Here is a 21432-nt window from a genome sequence, read left to right as displayed (position 1 = left end):
TCTCATTACTCTGACTTTTCTTTATCTCTATCGCTCTTATCCATCTGAGCTCGGACAGTATCTTTGTGGCTGCGGTGACGGGATGGAAGGGCTCGCTGTGGAGGGACACTCGGGTTCTCATGTGCCAGTGGTAATACTTAATGGTGGTAATGATCAGGTACATTGTCCCCCGTCGATGTTACCGTCAGTGGATGGGACTCCATAGATAATGTCAGGGTAATTCAGGGACAGCAGTCTGGGGATTTTCAGCTTGGTCGATACTTCCGTCCATATTTCCCTACCTCCCCAGCAATCACAAATAAAATGCTCCATGGTTTCCTCCTGCTGACAACCAAGGGGACAGTTCCGATCCGAAACACTTAAATATTTTAAGTTCCCCCTCACAAAGAGCTTCCCATGTAGCGACAGCCAAACAATGTCAAAAAACTTTGCTGGAAGTCGCCTCCCATTGAGGAATCGGAGACTGTCCTGAAAAGTCTTGGTGGCACAATCCCTTAGGGCCAGTGGAGAGTGGAAGAAAGTCCTACATATATGAGCACACACATCTTTCCTCGTATTACTCTCAATGTAGGACTTCTCCAGTCCCCACTTCCTGACACACTTCAGACCATATTCCAGATACTGGGGGAGGTGGTCACCTGTCCATCTCCTCCTCATGAGACTGCCGCCTCGCACCCAAGATTCCGCAAAAGGCAATATCCAATACCTGATACTATTCGCCCACAGGGAGCTACTGTTTGAATCCATGCTCCCAAAATTTACTTTCAGAAACAAGGAGTCAAAGAAAACCCTTGGATTCAACATATCCAGCCCGCCCTCACTCCGCTGTAGGTACGTTATACCCCTCTTTATCAGGTTCATCCTGTTCCCCCACAAGAGCTGGAAGAACAGGCTGAGGAGCCTCGCCGAGAAGGATTCTGGCAAAGGAAAAACGACAGAGACATACAAGAAGACGGGGACTAGGTAAGTCTTCAACATAGCAACCCTTTCTCTGTAGGTCAGCCTCCAGTTCTTCCATCGCTGAACCTTTGCATTTCCGGTCTCCATTTTTCCTCCCAATTTAGGCTGGCATTATCTTCCCTCCCAAATTTAACCCCTAAGATCTTAATATGGGTGGAGGCCTTAACAAACTGCGGCAGATCAAAGTCTGGGTCAGATTGCAATGTCCACAGAGCTTGACTCTTCTCAAGGTTGACCAGAGACCCGGAGGCCTCTGAGTAACTTCTGATGGCCGCAGACAACATCTGCACCTCATGAGGATTAGATATCACCAGCGTCACATCATCCGCGTAGGCAACCACCTTCAGAGGCAAGCAGTGGGGGACCGGCACCCCCCAAAAGTTACACTCCTGCAGTGACCTCAAAAACGGGTCTATGGCAAAAACATACAGGAGTGGACTCAGCGGGCAGCCCTGTCTCACCCCCGCCTCAACTCCAAAAGTGCCACCCTGCCAACCATTAATCAGAGGAAAGCTCACCGCCTCTCTGTACAAAGTCTTCAGCCAATCCACAAATTGTCCTGGAATACCATACTTTGACAAAGTGGCCCACAGATAATCATGATCAACTCTGTCAAAGGCTTTAGCCTGGTCCAGACTGACAACATATCTCCCACACCGCAGAGCTTTACATCTCTCAAACATCTCCCGTATCGAGATGACCGCTCCAGAGATGTTCCGCCCTTTTGCCGTGCCAAACTGAGAGCCTACCAACAGTGCCGAGGACAAACAGACTAACCTAGAAAACAGGATCTTTGCCAGAATCTTCCTGTCAACATTCAAGAGGGCAATTGGCCTCCAGTTCTTGATGTCGCTTGGCTCCTTACCTTTAGACAGCAGAATTAATGAGGACACTCTCATGGATGGAGGCATCAGGTGATTTTCTAGACAATTTTTGTAAACATTCACAAGAATTTGAGCCAGGAGGTCTCTGAATTTCTTATAAAATTCTGCTGTTATACCATCCGGACCTGGTGCCTTCTTCAGATGTAACTTATCAATGGCCTCCTTAACCTCCTCCAACGTTAATTCTGCTGTCAAAGGAGAAAAGTCCAGATCATTAGTATCAGGTGCTGGAGTTGCCTCCAAGAACTGAGTCATTTTATGTTTATCCAAAGCCTTCCTCTGAAACAAGTCAGTATAATAAGATTTCACAACCCCCAGGATACCCTCCCGAGATTCCTGCAATACACCCTGGGAGTCAATGAGACCTGTGACCAATTTATTGGCCACCCGCTCCCGGCAATTCTCAAAGGGATCAGGTGCCCCTAAGACCCCATAATCCCGTTCAAGAACCAAGGAGGTATACCTGCTGTACTGATACTGCCTTATCTCAGATTTCAACCGGTCGATCTTCTCTTTGTTACCCCCGCCCTCCGAATAGAGTGACTCCAATTCTTTGCGCAGCCTTAGGTACTGGCTATACTTACTCCTGCCTTTCTTAACTGACAGTCTCTTCAAGAGGTATCTGATATCATCCTTGACGTCCTCCCACCAGTCGGCCATGTTGTCATAGAAGTCCACTCTCTGTAGATGACCCTGCAAAAGGGAGTGGACACAACTCTGGACAGAGACATCATGGAGGCGGCTGGAATTGAGTCTCCATAACCCCCTACCAACATCAGCTCGCTTAGTGGCCCCCAGGCAGAAATATAGGGCAAGATGGTCTGAGTATGGGACGACTCTCTCACTCATGGCACCAATGACTTCCATGGGACTTACAAAAGCCAGATCTATTCTACGGCCTCTATTGGAGCAGGAATAGGTTAATTTTGGCTTTCGTCCTCCCCGTTTAAAGACGTCACCTAATCCGGCCTGCAGGACTATGTTATTCAAGATCCTACCATCCCTCGTCACGGTTCTACCTGAGGAGCTGTCACCAGATGTCAGTATGGCATTAAAGTCCCCCGCCATTATCACTGGAAGAGAAGTGAAGAGGTAAGGCTTGACATCATTAAATAACTGTATCCTGTCAGTCACCGTCTGTGGCCCATAGATGTTAATAAGCCGGAGTCGCCTCCCATGGACAGTGACTTCCAGGACCAGACACCTTCCCATAACCACCTCCGTCATCCTATGTACTGTCACATCCCTGGTGTTAAACAGAATGGCGACCCCGGCGTACAGCTCCACAGCCAGTGACCAAAAAGAGGGACCAGACCGCCATTCCCTCTCAGCCTCCCTCATGAGCCCCTGAGTTGTCAGCCGCGTCTCCTGCAGAAAGATGACATCTGCGTCCAGGTATCGGAGATGGTCATAGACAGCGTGCCTCGTCCTCCTCACCTTAATGCTGTTCACATTACTGGATGTTACTTTTAATGAGAAGTCTGCCATCACAATGCCACAACAGAGGAGCAGAGATGTAAAAGCCGCCATCATAAGTCTGAATCACAGATGTTCTGACTACCTCCGGTCTCCATGTCAGACTGTATCTCAGTGTCAGCAAGTACGGGCTTCCGTTTTGTAGGGGGATGGTCCGCTACGTCCCTGTCATACTCAGTTTCTATTCTTTTTATCTCTTCCTCCAAGTCCCCATCAGACTCAGACAAAACATCAAACTTATTGGACATGACCATCACACCTGCCGAACTCTGGACTTTTTTCCTGCCACCCTGGCTAGTGACATACTCCTCCTCAGGGTTACGGGAGGCCTTGTCCTTTTTTTTCCTTTTTACCTGATTACAGCCACTTTCTTCAGCTAGAGATGGTGATACTGAAGTGGTGGCTACATGTGGCTGCTGGACCTGAGGGACGACCTCCATGCTCCCCTCTGTACCCGCTGTGCAAAGCTGCTCTGATGTTACCTGAGCGGACCCCTGGTGGACCTCTGACCTGGTCAGTATTGTCCCTGACATTAAAGCCTCCTCCTCCTGAGCCTCTGTCCCTGTCACTAACTCCTCATCAGGAAGGAGCTTGCATATATTGTGCCAGGCATCAGGACAGTCCCTGTGAGGGTGGCCGACCTCCCCACAGAGGTTGCACTTGATGTTCTGGCAATCTGCCGCTAAGTGGCCGACTTCCCCGCACAGGCTGCACTTTACCACGGTACAGGTGTTTGCCAGGTGACCCACTTTACCACACTTAAAACACTTTCGTGGCTGCCCAGGGTAGAAGCAAACCCCCTTCTCCCTCCCGATAAAGAAGGAGTTGGGTAAGTGAGCCGTGATATTGTTGTGCTGGCGCAGTTTCACCAGCACCTTCCATCCACCGGTCCATATACCGTCCTCATCCCTGTTTTTGGTGAGGTCGGAGACAAGCTCACAATGCCTCCGGAGCCACACCACAATGTCCTGCGGGGGAACAGCCTCATTCCAAAAGATGATGTTAACCGTGGCGGTATCCAGCTTAGATATTGGAATGAAGCTGAACTTATTCCAGCCATCAGCGTCCCTGAACTTGGGGAAATTGGCCCAGAATCTGTCCAGATCAGACATGAGCTTAAAGCTGATATCATAGCCCTGTCTGTCTGGCAGATTTATGACCGCCAAGATATTAACCGGCGCAAACCCCATCCGGCGGCACAGAAGCTCCCTGACTACCAGCCTCCTGTCCGGCAGGTCCTCCTTGGCACCTCTGTGCCTGAACCGCACCACATTCCTCCTTTTGAAAGCCTGCCCGGTGTAATTGGCGCCGGAGGTAAAGGACGGAGCGCCGCGGCTCCAAACATTACTGGGAGGGACCTGTGGGGCCACACTGGGCTGACTGACAGGGCGAGGGTCTGCAGCGGAGGGGCCTGTTGCACCTTGTGTGCTGGAAACCAAAGGGGGGAAATCACAAACATTTTGCACATTAATATCAACATCATCATCATCAATCTCAATAGCGTCATCAGGATGCGCAATGTCCACCACAGTCTCTGTACCCCCTTCAGCCCCCAACCCCACATGAACAGTATCAATATCCCTAGAGTTAGTGCTCTCCTGGACACCAACAGTAGATGCAGTCTCACGTCCACTGTCTTGCTGTTGTGCTGGGCATGCTGGGACTTGTGGTACCGCTGGGATCTGAGCCTCTTGCTCCTGCTTGGGGTCTGCCGCAGGTAGTTGCAGCTGCTGGTGTAGTATCTGACCCTCCTTAAAACAGAAGCTAGCGGGCTGCAGCACCGGCCGTACCTGCTGCCGGGTCCCCCCTGGGACAATGTCTGTGCGGGAACCAGCACAGTCCTGCGTGCAGGACCTAAACCGCTCCTGGTTCCTATATGTCTCTGCCAGGGGCCCCATCCTCGCCAGCACACAGTCTATGTCCCGCACCACAGTCGCCAGCTCTACCCCCAGTGCATTCAGTCTCTGGTCATATACAGAGTGATCCCCAGGATTAGCAGCCTTCACCTTGTAAATACAGTCAATTTCTATTTGCAGAAGATTCCTCTGCTGCTGCAACTCACCCATCCTCCTGACCAGTCCTGGTATCTCCTCTGCCAGCTTTAGCTCCGGGGCACGCGTCGGCTCCTTCTGGGGTCTTGCTTTAGGGGTTGACACATTAGTTTTTAATGTCGCTGGTTTTGTGACTCCAGCCTCCGCAACACTTTTACCGCTGCCACCAGCCTGCAATCTCGTGCGTCCAGAGCTCGCCATGCTGGTCACCACATGTCCCAGCTGAAGGTTCTCCTGGAGTGTTTGCTTCTCCAGAGATGTCCGTCTCTGTCTGCCTGGAGTGAGCTGCACACCTGAAGCTGGTGATGGACTCTGCAGCCACCTGCCCTCCAGCACTCAGGGTCTCAGCAGAAGATGCCTTCTGGGATTTCCTTCCAGGCTCTGGACACTGTTTGCCTTGACTGGCCGACTATTTAACAGAAACATCCTTGCACACAGACAAAGCTTTCTCCTGTTTCTTTCCCGTACTGAGCTTCAACACAGGATCTTTCTCCATGCTGTTGGGACTTCCATTCTGAGGTTTATTCTCCCCAGAGGCAACTCTGGGATTTCCATCCACATGAGAAGGTTGGGAGTTTCCTCCCAGTGTAGGCCTGGAAGCCAGGGCCTTGCTTGGGGTGCTTCCCCGCTCAGGGTGGCCCCTCCCTGGGCTTGCTCCAGACATGAGGAGAACCACTGACACACAACCTCACAGCTAGGAGGCAGTATTATAGTAGTTATATTCTTGTATATAGGAGGCAATATTATAGTAGATATATTCTTGTACATAGGAGCAGTATTATAGTAGTTATATTCTTGTACATAGGAGCAGTATTATAGTAGTTATATTCTTGTATAGAGGAGCAGTATTATAGTAGCTATATTCTTGTACATAGGGGCAGTATTATAGTAGTTATATTCTTGTATATAGGAGGCAATATTATAGTAGATATATTCTTGTACATAGGAGCAGTATTATAGTAGTTATATTCTTGTATAGAGGAGCAGTATTATAGTAGTTATATTCTTGTACATAGGAGCAGTATTATAGTAGTTATATTCTTGTACATAGGGGCAGTATTATAGTAGTTATATTCTTGTATAGAGGAGCAGTATTATAGTAGTTATATTCTTGTACATAGGAGCAGTATTATAGTAGTTATATTCTTGTACATAGGGGACAGTATTATAGTAGTTATATTCTTGTACATAGGAGCAGTATTATAGTAGTTATATTCTTGTACATAGGGGACAGTATTATAGTAGTTATATTCTTGTACATGGGGAGCAGTATTATAGTAGTTATATTCTTGTACATAGGGGCCAGTATTATAGTAGTTATATTCTTGTACATAGGAGCAGTATTATAGTAGTTATATTCTTGTACATAGGGGCAGTATTATAGTAGTTATATTCTTGTACATAGGAGCAGTATTATAGTAGTTATATTCTTGTATAGAGGAGCAGTATTATAGTAGTTATATTGTACATAGGGACAGTATTATAGTAGCTATATTCTTGTACATAGGGGCAGTATTATAGTAGTTATATTCTTGTGCTTAGGAGCAGTATTATAGTAGTTATATTCTTGTACATAGGGGCAGTATTATAGTAGTTATATTCTTGTACATAGGGGCAGTATTATAGTAGTTATATTCTTGTACATAGGAGCAGTATTATAGTAGTTATATTCTTGTACATAGGGGCAGTATTATAGTAGTTATATTCTTGTATATAGGGGCAGTATTATAGTAGTTATATTCTTGTACATAGGGGCAGTATTATAGTAGTTATATTCTTGTACATAGGGGCAGTATTATAGTAGTTATATTCTTGTACATAGGAGCAGTATTATAGTAGTTATATTCTTGTACATAGGGGCAGTATTATAGTAGTTATATTCTTGTACATAGGAGCAGTATTATAGTAGTTATATTCTTGTACATAGGAGCAGTATTATAGAAGTTATATTCTTGTACATAGGAGCAGTATTATAGTAGTTATATTCTTGTACATAGGAGCAGTATTATAGTAGTTATATTCTTGTACATAGGAGCAGTATTATAGTAGTTATATTCTTGTACATAGGAGCAGTATTATAGTAGTTATATTCTTGTACATAGGGGCAGTATTATAGTAGTTATATTCTTGTACATAGGAGCAGTATTATAGTAGTTATATTCTTGTACATAGGGGCAGTATTATAGTAGTTATATTATTGTACATAGGGGGCAGTATTATAGTAGTTATATTCTTGTACATAGGAGCAGTATTATAGTAGTTATATTCTTGTACATAGGGGCAGTATTATAGTAGTTATATTCTTGTATATAGGGACAGTATTATGGTAGTTATATTCTTGTACATAGGGGGCAGTATTATAGTAGTTATATTCTTGTACATAGGGGCAGTATTATAGTAGTTATATTCTTGTACATAGGGGCAGTATTATAGTAGTTATATTCTTGTACATAGGGGCAGTATTATAGTAGTTATATTCTTGTATATAGGGACAGTATTATAGTAGTTATATTCTTGTACATAGGGGGCAGTATTATAGTAGTTATATTCTTGTACATAGGGGGCAGTATTATAGTAGTTATATTCTTGTACATAGGGGCAGTATTATAGTAGTTATATTCTTGTACATAGGGGCAGTATTATAGTAGTTATATTCTTGTACATAGGGGGCAGTATTATAGTAGTTATATTCTTGTACATAAGGGCAGTATTATAGTAGTTATATTCTTGTACATAGGGGGCAGTATTATAGCAGTTATATTCTTGTACATGGGGAGCAGTATTATAGTAGTTATATTCTTGTACATAGGGGGCAGTATTATAGTAGTTATATTCTTGTACATAGGGGCAGTATTATAGTAGTTATATTCTTGTACATAGGAGCAGTATTATAGTAGTTATATTCTTGTACATAGGGGCAGTATTATAGTAGTTATATTCTTGTACATAGGAGCAGTATTATAGTAGTTATATTCTTGTATAGAGGAGCAGTATTATAGTAGTTATATTGTACATAGGGACAGTATTATAGTAGCTATATTCTTGTACATAGGGGCAGTATTATAGTAGTTATATTCTTGTGCTTAGGAGCAGTATTATAGTAGTTATATTCTTGTACATAGGGGCAGTATTATAGTAGTTATATTCTTGTACATAGGGGCAGTATTATAGTAGTTATATTCTTGTACATAGGAGCAGTATTATAGTAGTTATATTCTTGTACATAGGGGCAGTATTATAGTAGTTATATTCTTGTATATAGGGGCAGTATTATAGTAGTTATATTCTTGTACATAGGGGCAGTATTATAGTAGTTATATTCTTGTACATAGGGGCAGTATTATAGTAGTTATATTCTTGTACATAGGAGCAGTATTATAGTAGTTATATTCTTGTACATAGGGGCAGTATTATAGTAGTTATATTCTTGTACATAGGAGCAGTATTATAGTAGTTATATTCTTGTACATAGGAGCAGTATTATAGAAGTTATATTCTTGTACATAGGAGCAGTATTATAGTAGTTATATTCTTGTACATAGGAGCAGTATTATAGTAGTTATATTCTTGTACATAGGAGCAGTATTATAGTAGTTATATTCTTGTACATAGGAGCAGTATTATAGTAGTTATATTCTTGTACATAGGGGCAGTATTATAGTAGTTATATTCTTGTACATAGGAGCAGTATTATAGTAGTTATATTCTTGTACATAGGGGCAGTATTATAGTAGTTATATTATTGTACATAGGGGGCAGTATTATAGTAGTTATATTCTTGTACATAGGAGCAGTATTATAGTAGTTATATTCTTGTACATAGGGGCAGTATTATAGTAGTTATATTCTTGTATATAGGGACAGTATTATGGTAGTTATATTCTTGTACATAGGGGGCAGTATTATAGTAGTTATATTCTTGTACATAGGGGCAGTATTATAGTAGTTATATTCTTGTACATAGGGGCAGTATTATAGTAGTTATATTCTTGTACATAGGGGCAGTATTATAGTAGTTATATTCTTGTATATAGGGACAGTATTATAGTAGTTATATTCTTGTACATAGGGGGCAGTATTATAGTAGTTATATTCTTGTACATAGGGGGCAGTATTATAGTAGTTATATTCTTGTACATAGGGGCAGTATTATAGTAGTTATATTCTTGTACATAGGGGCAGTATTATAGTAGTTATATTCTTGTACATAGGGGGCAGTATTATAGTAGTTATATTCTTGTACATAAGGGCAGTATTATAGTAGTTATATTCTTGTACATAGGGGGCAGTATTATAGCAGTTATATTCTTGTACATGGGGAGCAGTATTATAGTAGTTATATTCTTGTACATAGGGGGCAGTATTATAGTAGTTATATTCTTGTACATAGGGGCAGTATTATAGTAGTTATATTCTTGTACATAGGAGCAGTATTATAGTAGTTATATTCTTGTACATAGGGGCAGTATTATAGTAGTTATATTCTTGTACATAGGAGCAGTATTATAGTAGTTATATTCTTGTACATAGGAGCAGTATTATAGTAGTTATATTCTTGTACATAGGGGCAGTATTATAGTAGTTATATTCTTGTACATAGGAGCAGTATTATAGTAGTTATATTCTTGTACATAGGAGCAGTATTATAGTAGTTATATTCTTGTACATAGGGGACAGTATTATAGTAGTTATATTCTTGTACATGGGGAGCAGTATTATAGTAGTTATATTCTTGTACATAGGGGCCAGTATTATAGTAGTTATATTCTTGTACATGGGGAGCAGTATTATAGTAGTTATATTCTTGTACATGGGGAGCAGTATTATAGTAGTTATATTCTTGTACATAGGAGCAGTATTATAGTAGTTATATTCTTGTACATAGGGGCAGTATTATAGTAGTTATATTCTTGTACATAGGAGCAGTATTATAGTAGTTATATTCTTGTACATAGGGGCAGTATTATAGTAGTTATATTCTTGTACATAGGGTTCAGTATTATAGTAGTTATATTCTTGTACATAGGGGCAGTATTATAGTAGTTATATTCTTGTACATAGGAGCAGTATTATAGTAGTTATATTCTTGTACATAGGAGCAGTATTATAGTAGTTATATTCTTGTACATAGGAGCAGTATTATAGTAGTTATATTCTTGTACATAGGGGCAGTATTATAGTAGTTATATTCTTGTACATAGGAGCAGTATTATAGTAGTTATATTCTTGTACATAGGGGCAGTATTATAGTAGTTATATTCTTGTACATAGGAGCAGTATTATAGTAGTTATATTCTTGTACATAGGAGCAGTATTATAGTAGTTATATTCTTGTACATAGGGTTCAGTGTTATAGTAGTTATATTCTTGTACATAGGGGCAGTATTATAGTAGTTATATTCTTGTACATAGGGGCAGTATTATAGTAGTTATATTCTTGTACACAGGGGGCAGTATTATAGTAGTTATATTCTTGTACATAGGAGCAGTATTATAGTAGTTATATTCTTGTACATAGGAGCAGTATTATAGTAGTTATATTCTTGTACATAGGGGCAGTATTATAGTAGTTATATTCTTGTACATAGGAGCAGTATTATAGTAGTTATATTCTTGTACATAGGGGCAGTATTATAGTAGTTATATTCTTGTACATAGGAGCAGTATTATAGTAGTTATATTCTTGTACATAGGGGCAGTATTATAGTAGTTATATTCTTGTACATAGGAGCAGTATTATAGTAGTTATATTCTTGTACATAGGAGCAGTATTATAGTAGTTATATTCTTGTACATAGGGGCAGTATTATAGTAGTTATATTCTTGTACATAGGAGCAGTATTATAGTAGTTATATTCTTGTACATAGGGGCAGTATTATAGTAGTTATATTCTTGTACATAGGAGCAGTATTATAGTAGTTATATTCTTGTACATAGGGGCAGTATTATAGTAGTTATATTCTTGTACATAGGAGCAGTATTATAGTAGTTATATTCTTGTACATAGGAGCAGTATTATAGTAGTTATATTCTTGTACATAGGGGCAGTATTATAGTAGTTATATTCTTGTACATAGGAGCAGTATTATAGTAGTTATATTCTTGTACATAGGAGCAGTATTATAGTAGTTATATTCTTGCACATAGGAGCAGTATTATAGTAGTTATATTCTTGTACATAGGGGCAGTATTATAGTAGTTATATTCTTGTACATAGGAGCAGTATTATAGTAGTTATATTCTTGTACATAGGAGCAGTATTATAGTAGTTATATTCTTGTACATAGGGGCAGTATTATAGTAGTTATATTCTTGTACATAGGAGCAGTATTATAGTAGTTATATTCTTGTACATAGGGGCAGTATTATAGTAGTTATATTCTTGTACATAGGGGCAGTATTATAGTAGTTATATTCTTGTACATAGGAGCAGTATTATAGTAGTTATATTCTTGTACATAGGAGCAGTATTATAGTAGTTATATTCTTGTACATAGGGGCAGTATTATAGTAGTTATATTCTTGTACATAGGAGCAGTATTATAGTAGTTATATTCTTGTACATAGGGGCAGTATTATAGTAGTTATATTCTTGTACATAGGGGCAGTATTATAGTAGTTATATTCTTGTACACAGGGGGCAGTATTATAGTAGTTACCTTACATTAGCTGTATTATTACCATTTAGTATACCATGTGTGGCCAGGTATCTGGTTGATGTTGATCACAGTGGTGCTACCGTTAGTGAGTGATAAAGCCTCCGTGGATTTCCACTGTGGAGCTTTGCTCTGTGGGTTGCTGGTTCGGTAGGCGGAGTGATCCCTTGTATGTGGCGGTGAAGAGGCTGCGGATTGGCTGCCGCGCGCGGTGGGTGTGGAGCGGCTGTGGACAGTGAGCAGTCAGGGTGAGCGGTGCGGACCGGCGGCGGCGCTGTATGGAGACAGTCGGTGTGGACGGCGCTGTTCCCGGGGCTGTGTGTCGGGATTAGAGCGGTACTCCGGGGCGGAGGAGCCGGACACCTGGACAGGTGAAGTCACGTGACCTCCAGAGCTGTTACGTTGTGTCTCTGGGAGCTCCGGCTGGAGCGCTGTATCCGGGGACAGTGCAGGGTTCTGCAGCGAGTGGTGGCCCTGTATACGGGCTGTGGGGAGGCGGCTGTATATGGTCACTGGTGGTTTATGGAGCAATGATGGTTTCCTTCCTGTTCTCTATATACGGTGTACAGGCTCCATATACCGCTTGCTGTGTATACCGCATAGTGGACATGCTGTATGGATGAGCCGCCTATACTGTATATACAGCCATTCCTCACACCCCTGGCCGGGGTTTACCCGGAGTTAGTGCCTCACTTCAGACATTGGCGCTGTCCCAGTGATTCTGGTATTCTGATGACTTTATTATGTCATGTGACCACTGCAGCCAATCATCGGCTGCTGATCATCAATATTCCGTCAGAATGGTCGGCCGCTCTGACCGGTGTCGTCCTGGGGTCCCAAGTGCCCCCCAGGAACATTGGCCCCGCTACACGCGTTTATCGTGTTGCCCCCGTTCATAGATGCAGCGTTCTTCTGTTTGTTACATGAATGATGTGGCGTCTGTCTGTATAGGGCGGCGGGGCCATCGGAGAATCGCCTGCTCCCTTGAGGGCGAAGCCAAGCCTGGCTCTAATAAAATAGTAAAGGCTACGGCTGCTGATTAGCTGCAGCGGTCACGACACATCAACCTCCGACGATCGCTGGGAGACCTGGAGCCGACATCATGGGGGGCTGCATTATATTCTGTGGGGTGGCTGCATTATACTGTAAGAGGGGGGGCTGCATTATATTCTGTGGGGGGTTACATTATATTCTATGGTGGGGCTGCATTACTCTGTGGGGTGGCTGCATTATACTATATGTGGCCTGCATTATACAGTATCGAGGACTATGGGAAATACATTATATGAAGAACTATGGGGTGCATTATGCTATGGGAAGTGAATTGTACTACATGGATGACTATGACGGTGCATTATACTATATGGAGCACTATGAGGAGTGTATTATACTATATGGAGCACTATGAGGAGTGTATTATACTATATGGAGCACTATGAGGAGTGTATTATACTATATGGAGCACTATGAGGAGTGTATTATACTATATGGAGCACTATGAGGAGTGTATTATACTATATGGAGCACTATGAGGAGTGTATTATACTATATGGAGCACTATGAGGAGTGTATTATACTATATGGAGCACTATGAGGAGTGTATTATACTATATGGAGGACTATGAGGAGTGTATTATACTATATGGAGCACTATGAGGAGTGTATTATACTATATGGAGCACTATGAGGAGTGCATTATACTATATGGAGCACTATGAGGAGTGTATTATACTATATGGAGCACTATGAGGGGTGCATTATACTATATGGAGCACTATGAGGAGTGTATTATACTATATGGAGCACTATGAGGAGTGTATTATACTATATGGAGCACTATGAGGAGTGTATTATACTATATGGAGCACTATGAGGAGTGTATTATACTATATGGAGCACTATGAGGAGTGCATTATACTATATGGAGCACTATGAGGAGTGTATTATACTATATGGAGCACTATGAGGAGTGTATTATACTATATGGAGCACTATGAGGAGTGCATTATACTATATGGAGCACTATGAGGAGTGCATTATACTATATGGAGCACTATGAGGAGTGCATTATACTATATGGAGCACTATGAGGAGTGTATTATACTATTTGGAGGACTATGAGGAGTGTATTATACTATATGGAGGACTATGAGGAGTGTATTATACTATATGGAGCACTATGAGGAGTGCATTATACTATATGGAGCACTATGAGGAGTGCATTATACTATATGGAGCACTATGAGGAGTGTATTATACTATATGGAGCACTATGAGGAGTGTATTATACTATATGGAGGACTATGAGGAGTGTATTATACTATATGGAGCACTATGAGGAGTGTATTATACTATATGGAGCACTATGAGGAGTGCATTATACTATATGGAGCACTATGAGGAGTGTATTATACTATATGGAGCACTATGAGGGGTGCATTATACTATATGGAGCACTATGAGGAGTGTATTATACTATATGGAGCACTATGAGGAGTGTATTATACTATATGGAGCACTATGAGGAGTGTATTATACTATATGGAGCACTATGAGGAGTGCATTATACTATATGGAGCACTATGAGGAGTGTATTATACTATATGGAGCACTATGAGGAGTGTATTATACTATATGGAGCACTATGAGGAGTGCATTATACTATATGGAGCACTATGAGGAGTGCATTATACTATATGGAGCACTATGAGGAGTGCATTATACTATATGGAGCACTATGAGGAGTGTATTATACTATTTGGAGGACTATGAGGAGTGTATTATACTATATGGAGGACTATGAGGAGTGTATTATACTATATGGAGCACTATGAGGAGTGCATTATACTATATGGAGCACTATGAGGAGTGCATTATACTATATGGAGCACTATGAGGAGTGTATTATACTATATGGAGCACTATGAGGAGTGTATTATACTATTTGGAGGACTATGGGGTGTAAACTGTAGATGTGCTGCTGATAACATGATACTGTATGGGAACAGATTGATCCATTAGTGATTGTTCTGTACAATCACGGTACAAAGATATATATCTTTCGTGCTCTGTCCCCATCATTCTTTCTCAGACGGTGGAAAGAGGCCGATAAACAAGTGTTGTAGAACGTCAATATTGTCGCTCACACTCATTTAGCGGCCTGAACTCAGCGCATGTAACTACAACCGAAATGCTTCTGTGTGATGTGCAATATGTCAGCATTCGGGGCCCCATTTTAAACTTTGCCTAGGGTCCTGTTGATTGAAACAGCATCTGTGTGTACGTGTGCGGTATTCAAGGGGCTTTCCAATTTATAGACCATCCCTTTAACCATATATGCAAACTGCTTGGAGATATTTACCCCCAGGATGTTATGGAAAAGAGGAACCTCATGACCCCTCTGCTGCAAGCTTTCCTGTACTTGTGGCCTGAAGCACTGACCTTCCTTATACCGCCACCTATCACCCCCAGACATATGACTGATCGCTTACCTGGCGGCCACCTGTCTTCCCCATTCTCTGTATTGATAAGTGATCGCTTCCCGTCCCGCTGACGTCAGATTTCTAGTTATTAAACAGAGCAGTCGTCTGAGCGAAGTTCTCACCTCCATTGATCCTGCACTGATATACCAGACCATTGACTGATAACTATTACACAACGTGGAGCCGCCAACACAATCCGTCCCTTTAAGGGAATCTCTGTGATCATTTTTATCATTATATTGTTTGCAGGTCCAAAGTCCAGCTTCTCCTTTTCTTAATAAATCTTTGCAGCTCATTATTTCTTATACATCTATATCTATCTAGATATCTATCTATAGATATATCTCTATTTCTATCTCTAGATATATCTACTCTGTATTGAGGCAGGCACAGACAGGCAGACGTTTTATCCTTCACCTTTATCTCTGCAGAGGATTTCGGGCTCTGTATCAGAAGAAAACAAGTCTCCATGCGCTATATAATGACATAAAATATATATATATATATTTGACATAATGTAACTAATAAACACAGGAGTCTGGGATCTATAATATGGAAAACTTAATTTTTTTTTCCCAGAATTTCTGCTTTATGAGCATGGAGCATTGATCCGGTGCCAGTTAAACCTATTATGCTTTCTGAGAGGAGCCGTCCACTTCTGTGGCATTTTTTTTTTATTTATTTTTTTCATCAATGCTTGTATTTGGGGTAAAAGCAATTAAAAATGTTGTATTGATTGGCTTTTACAGGCTCTTTGTTTCCCCGCACATTCGATGTTGATGTGGTCTTTGGTTATAAATCCGCTAGAGGCAGGTCGGAAATGGACAGATAAGAGTTATGAACTTTCCCCTTTGGCCGTCAGAAGAAGCTCACTGACAGATTCTTTTTGAACTCATTATGCAGCCAGTAATAGTGCATTATGTGAGGTCATAGAAGGCCAACAGTGGAAAGTTTTCATATAACCCAATTCTGGGTGTTAACTTCACCCCCAGCGAGTCATAATGGTTATTTCCCTGATGTGCTTTTTCTGGCTTTTCTAATCCTAAACGAGTCGATCAATAATTAATGACGTAAATGAGGAAACTGTTCAGGCAGTGGAGTAAAAATGACCTGTTTATTAGCGGAGTAATGGCAGACTGAGAGCTTTCAAGGCCACTTAAGTCCCCAAGACCATAAAAAATGGCCACGCTTCACCCTAAGTGGTTATCACCCTGTGCTTTCCTTCACCAGAACTCTGCTCTTGATAAGTGTGAGCCTTTAAAGGGATTCTGCAGACATGATCCTTAAAAGGCTCACATGCTTTTTCAATATGGAAAGCATTATGGTATGTAGTGTCATGGCCAAAAGTGTTGGCAACCTTGAAATTGTTCAAGAAAATAACATATTTCTCCCAGAAAATTATTGCCATTACCCGTGTTTTTGTTGATTTCCTTGGTGTGTTTTGAAGCCACACACAAAAAAATAAAAAAAGGAAAATTGGACAAAACTTTACATAAAAGTCCAAAAATAGGGCGGACAAAATTGTTGGCTACTTTCCAAAATTGTGGGTGAACAACTTTGTTTCAAACATGTGATGCTCGTACAAACTCACCTGTGGCAAGTAACAGGTGTGAGAAATATGAAAATCACACCTGAAACCAGATAAAAAGGGGAGACGTTGACTCAATCTTTGCATTGCGTGTCTGTTTGTGCCACACTAAGCATGAAGAACAGAAAGAAAAGAGTACTGTCTGAGGACTTGAGAACCAAAATCGTTGAAAAATAACAACCATCTCAAAGTTGCAAGTCCATCTCCAGAGATCTCGATGTTCCTTTGATCACGGTGCGCAACATAATCAAGAAGCTTACAACCCATGGCACTGTACCTAAACTCCTTGGACGCTGACGGCAGAGAAATATTGATAAAAGTTTGCAATAGTCCGGATGGTGGATAAGCAGCCCCACTCAAACTTCAAAGAAATTCAAGCTGTCCTGCAGGCTCGGAGTGCATCAGTGCAAATTATCCATCCACATGTGAATGAAATGAAACGCTAGGGCAGGAGATTCAGGAGGACCCCACTATTGACACCTAGACCTAAAAAAAAAAAAGCTAGTTTGCAGTTTGCCAAAATGTACGCAAGGCAAATTTCTTCTGGGAAAGCGTCTTGTGTACAGAGGAGACCAAGATAGAGCTTTTTGGTAAAGCACATCATTCTATGGTTTATTGAAAATGGAATAATGAGGCCTATAAAGAAAAGAACAAAGTACCTACAGTCAAATATGGTGGAGGTTGAAATATGTTTGGGGTTGTTTTGCTCCCTCTGGCACTGGGTGCTTGACTGTGTGCAAGGCATCATTACCAGAGGATTTTGGGTGGCAATGTAGTGCTCAGTAGAATGGTGGGTTTACATCCTAGGTCATGGGTCTTCCAGCAGGACAATGACCCCAAACATACTTCACAAAGCCCCCAGAAATGGATGGAAACAAAAGCGCTGGAGAATTCTGGAGTGACAGCAATGAGTCCAGATCTACGGTAAATCCCATTGATCACCTGTGGAGAGAACTTAAGGCTATGTGCACACGATGCAGATTTGCTGCGGATCCGCAGTGGATTTTTCCGCACAGAAACGCTGCAGATCCGCCCTGTGATTTACAGTACAATGTAAATCAATGGAAAAAAAAAAAAAAGCTGCGAAGATGGTGCAGAAAAATCAGTGCGGAATTGCTGCAGATTTAAAAGAAGTGCATGTCACTTCTTTTGTGCGGATCTGCAGCGTTTCTGGACCCCTCCATGATAGAAATGCGCAGTGGCAAAAACTGCTGAAAATCTGCATCAATTCCGCGGCAAATCCGCACAAAATCTGCATAAAAACAGCGGCAAAACCGCAGTTGCGGATTCTGCCAGGAGATGCAGTTTTTGTGCAGAAAATTCTGCACCACTTTTCCTACGTGTGCACATAGCCTAAATCTTCCTGGTTTCTAAACATTTCCGCAAACAAAACCCTAGTATCCCTGTCAGTCCATATTGGGGTGCAGTAGGACGACGGCCGCTCTTATGAGCAGTATCTCTGATGGGAGGGACGCTGTAAGGTAGGCTTATTCCTGTGCGCTGGCATGTAGATACCTGGAGGTTGCTGTTTGACGCCGGCTCCGACACCTTTTCTATAATCAGCTCAGCAGCTGATATATTTAGCGCGACGGCTTGTTGTGAGGGGGAACAAAATGTTTTTCTGTGACGGCCATGTTCTGAATGAATAACCCCTGTACTTGCTGGTTGCTATGGGCAACATGGTCCAGTTTTCCGCATTAAGACCAGTAAAGATGGAGCCGTTGCCCGTGGCAACCAAACGGAATGCTGCTTATTTTATATGGAATCTGGTTGCTATGGGCTATGCTCCAATTTTCGCCTTTTGATCAAAATCTGGTGGGACCCCCGATATACGTATATTTTCTTTGTACATCAAACGTGACATTTATGGCGCCCTCTAACTGTGAACGGACAGCCGGGAAGTGGCGTACTTGTCGCTCACGTGTGACGCTCCTCCTGACTATCGATCACCTGCGACCTGCACTCTTGTTTGTTCCTATCAAACGCCGACCTGTCGCCTACTTATATCCCAGGTGACAAGACAAAGCAAAATGTTGTTTTCTCAGCTTCTGGCCTCTGTTTGCTGTCAGTTAATGGAAACCTGTTCACACTTACTTTGTGACAGTGGAATTCAGGAGGTTGGAAATAGGGCAGCAGTGGAGCTGTCGCGGCAGCCGAGGGCCTGCTGGAGGCCACCATGTCTGCTGTGTAAAATATTCCAATGTGCTGGAACAGGGAAATGATTAAAAATGCAAATATTTAAATAATAGATTTTTCCCAATATTAAATAAATGTAAAGTTTGACTTCTAGTTTCATGTATGTCTCATCTGTATGGCTGTCCTGTGACATCATATGGATATGGCTGGGACATAGTTGTCCCCCCCCCCCTTATAATCAGTGCAGGGACCACATGTTTTGATTTATTATAGCTATGTTGCAGAGCTGAGTTTGTAATTTGCGCCTCTCCTTACACAGTATATAACTTGCATTGTTACACGTGACTACGGCTAAGCCCACATATCCTATTACTTCCATTAGCTTCTACACGCTTATGTCTTACAGGGCCGGTAATCCTACTATGCTCGTCATACGAGGAGCCGCTGATGTGTAGCAGAGCTGAATTTGCAACTGATCTGTTTTGGAATTTTTTTTACCTGTTTTTTTTGTAGGAAAACCACATGTCTTGCACTTTGCCGAATGCTCTGCATCATCTACATGTAAATCTGCACTTTGTCTCATCTGGACATCAGGTGGAAGAACTGGGACTTTCCTGGACTTTCAGTAATTGCAGCGGTTGGCCCGTGATGGCTGCTATCAGACAACACTAAATTGCCTATCTGACAGATTTCAGTTTCCCCCATATAGGAGGTTTCTATACATTAGTATATAATACATATATATGGTCTGCAACTTTTATTTTTCCAATTTTTCTGCCTTTTGTCAGTGAATGGAAGCCGCCATATCTGGTGGAGTAATGCTCTGCGCAGGCTGCCGATGCTGTGGTGGTGTAATGCACTGCAGACTGCCGATGCTCTGGAGTAATGCTCTGCGCAGGCTGCCAATGCTCTGGTGGAGTAATGCTCTGCGCAGGCTGCCAATGCTCTGGTGGAGTAATGCTCTGCGCAGGCTGCCAATGCTCTGGTGGAGTAATGCTCTGCGCAGGCTGCCAATGCTCTGGTGGTGTAATGCTCTGCAGGCTGCCAATGCTCTGGTGGTGTAATGCTCTGCAGGCTGCCAATGCTCTGGTGGTGTAATGCTCTGCAGGCTGCCAATGCTCTGGTGGTGTAATGCTCTGCAGGCTGCCAATGCTCTGGTGGTGTAATGCTCTGCGCAGGCTGCCAATGCTCTGGTGGTGTAATGCTCTGCGCAGGCTGCCAATGCTCTGGGGGTGTAATGCTCTGCGCAGGCTGCCAATGCTCTGGGGGTGTAATGCTCTGCGCAGGCTGCCAATGCTCTGGGGGTGTAATGCTCTGCGCAGGCTGCCAATGCTCTGGGGGTGTAATGCTCTGCGCAGGCTGCCAATGCTCTGGGGGTGTAATGCTCTGTGCAGGCTGCCGATGGCCTGATGGAGTAAAGCTCTGCAGGCTGACGATGCTCTGGTGGAGTAATGCTCTGCGCAGGCTGCCAATGTTCTGGGGGTGCAATGCTCTGCAGACAGCCGATGCTCTGTCCTCTGGGATTAGGGAGCAGGTGATTTCTCTGCCGCTTGGTCACCTTTTTAGATGCAAATTGGTGTCTTCTGTGGCTTCTCCCCCCACCCTCCATGTGCCATCTGGTGTCTCTTGGGCAGCAGCACAATACGCAGACCTGCAGGCGACGAGTCCTTCTGGGGTCCCCGGGGGCCCTTCATCTGTACGGGCATTTAGTGCTAAATGTTTTATAAGCTGTAAATCATCCCAGGCCTGGGTTATTAGACTTGTCCCGAATATTGTGTGGCGCCCGGGCACAGCCTGGTGTGAGCTTTAGTCACAGCGACCTGTCCATTAAATGGAGTGAAGGGGTTAAAAGAGCGCTCCAGGCAGAACTACTACACCGGCTATATGGTGGACGTAAATCTGCGGCAAAATCCGCAGGTGTTACAGAAACAAAGCAGATTTCACCCTGTGCGGAATCCTGCAAAAAAGAATTGACGAGTTGCTGATTTGTTAATTTACATGCGGCTGATATCTGTGTGTAAACCCAGTGTAAATGCCGCCGTTCCCCTGAATCCGACGCCGTTTGTTTTTTGTACCTGCGCCGCTCCGTTCCTGAGAGATGGTCCTCTCATATCTGTATATGAATCTTTTTTTTTTTTTTTTTTTTGGCAAGTGGGTGTGGTCCTGTAACTATCCACTGGGGGTGGATCAATCATGCT

At 42.6% G+C, this 21432-nt stretch overlaps 1 protein-coding gene across 3 annotated transcripts in view; it reads left to right on the top strand.

Moving 5' to 3' along the window:
- Positions 1-5867: 5867 nt before the first annotated feature.
- PAK1 (p21 (RAC1) activated kinase 1) overlaps positions 5868-21432 on the top strand; it is an 87608-nt gene continuing 72043 nt past the window's right edge. The window contains exon 1 of one of the 3 annotated variants that reach the window (XM_073548633.1): positions 5868-5890. The gene's annotated coding sequence lies outside the window, so the exon portion shown is untranslated. Of the gene's footprint in view, positions 5891-12139; positions 12400-21432 lie in introns of those variants that run through there. The other 2 variants (XM_073548631.1, XM_073548630.1) reach the window with 2 other exon arrangements.

This window comes from Dendrobates tinctorius, unplaced genomic scaffold (assembly GCF_039654945.1).
Source record: "Dendrobates tinctorius isolate UK_male_01 unplaced genomic scaffold, ASM3965494v1 ptg000157l, whole genome shotgun sequence".
NCBI lineage: Eukaryota > Metazoa > Chordata > Amphibia > Anura > Dendrobatidae > Dendrobates > Dendrobates tinctorius.
The sequence above is the reverse complement of the archived record's forward strand: the minus strand, read 5'-3'. Positions and strand labels throughout refer to the sequence as shown.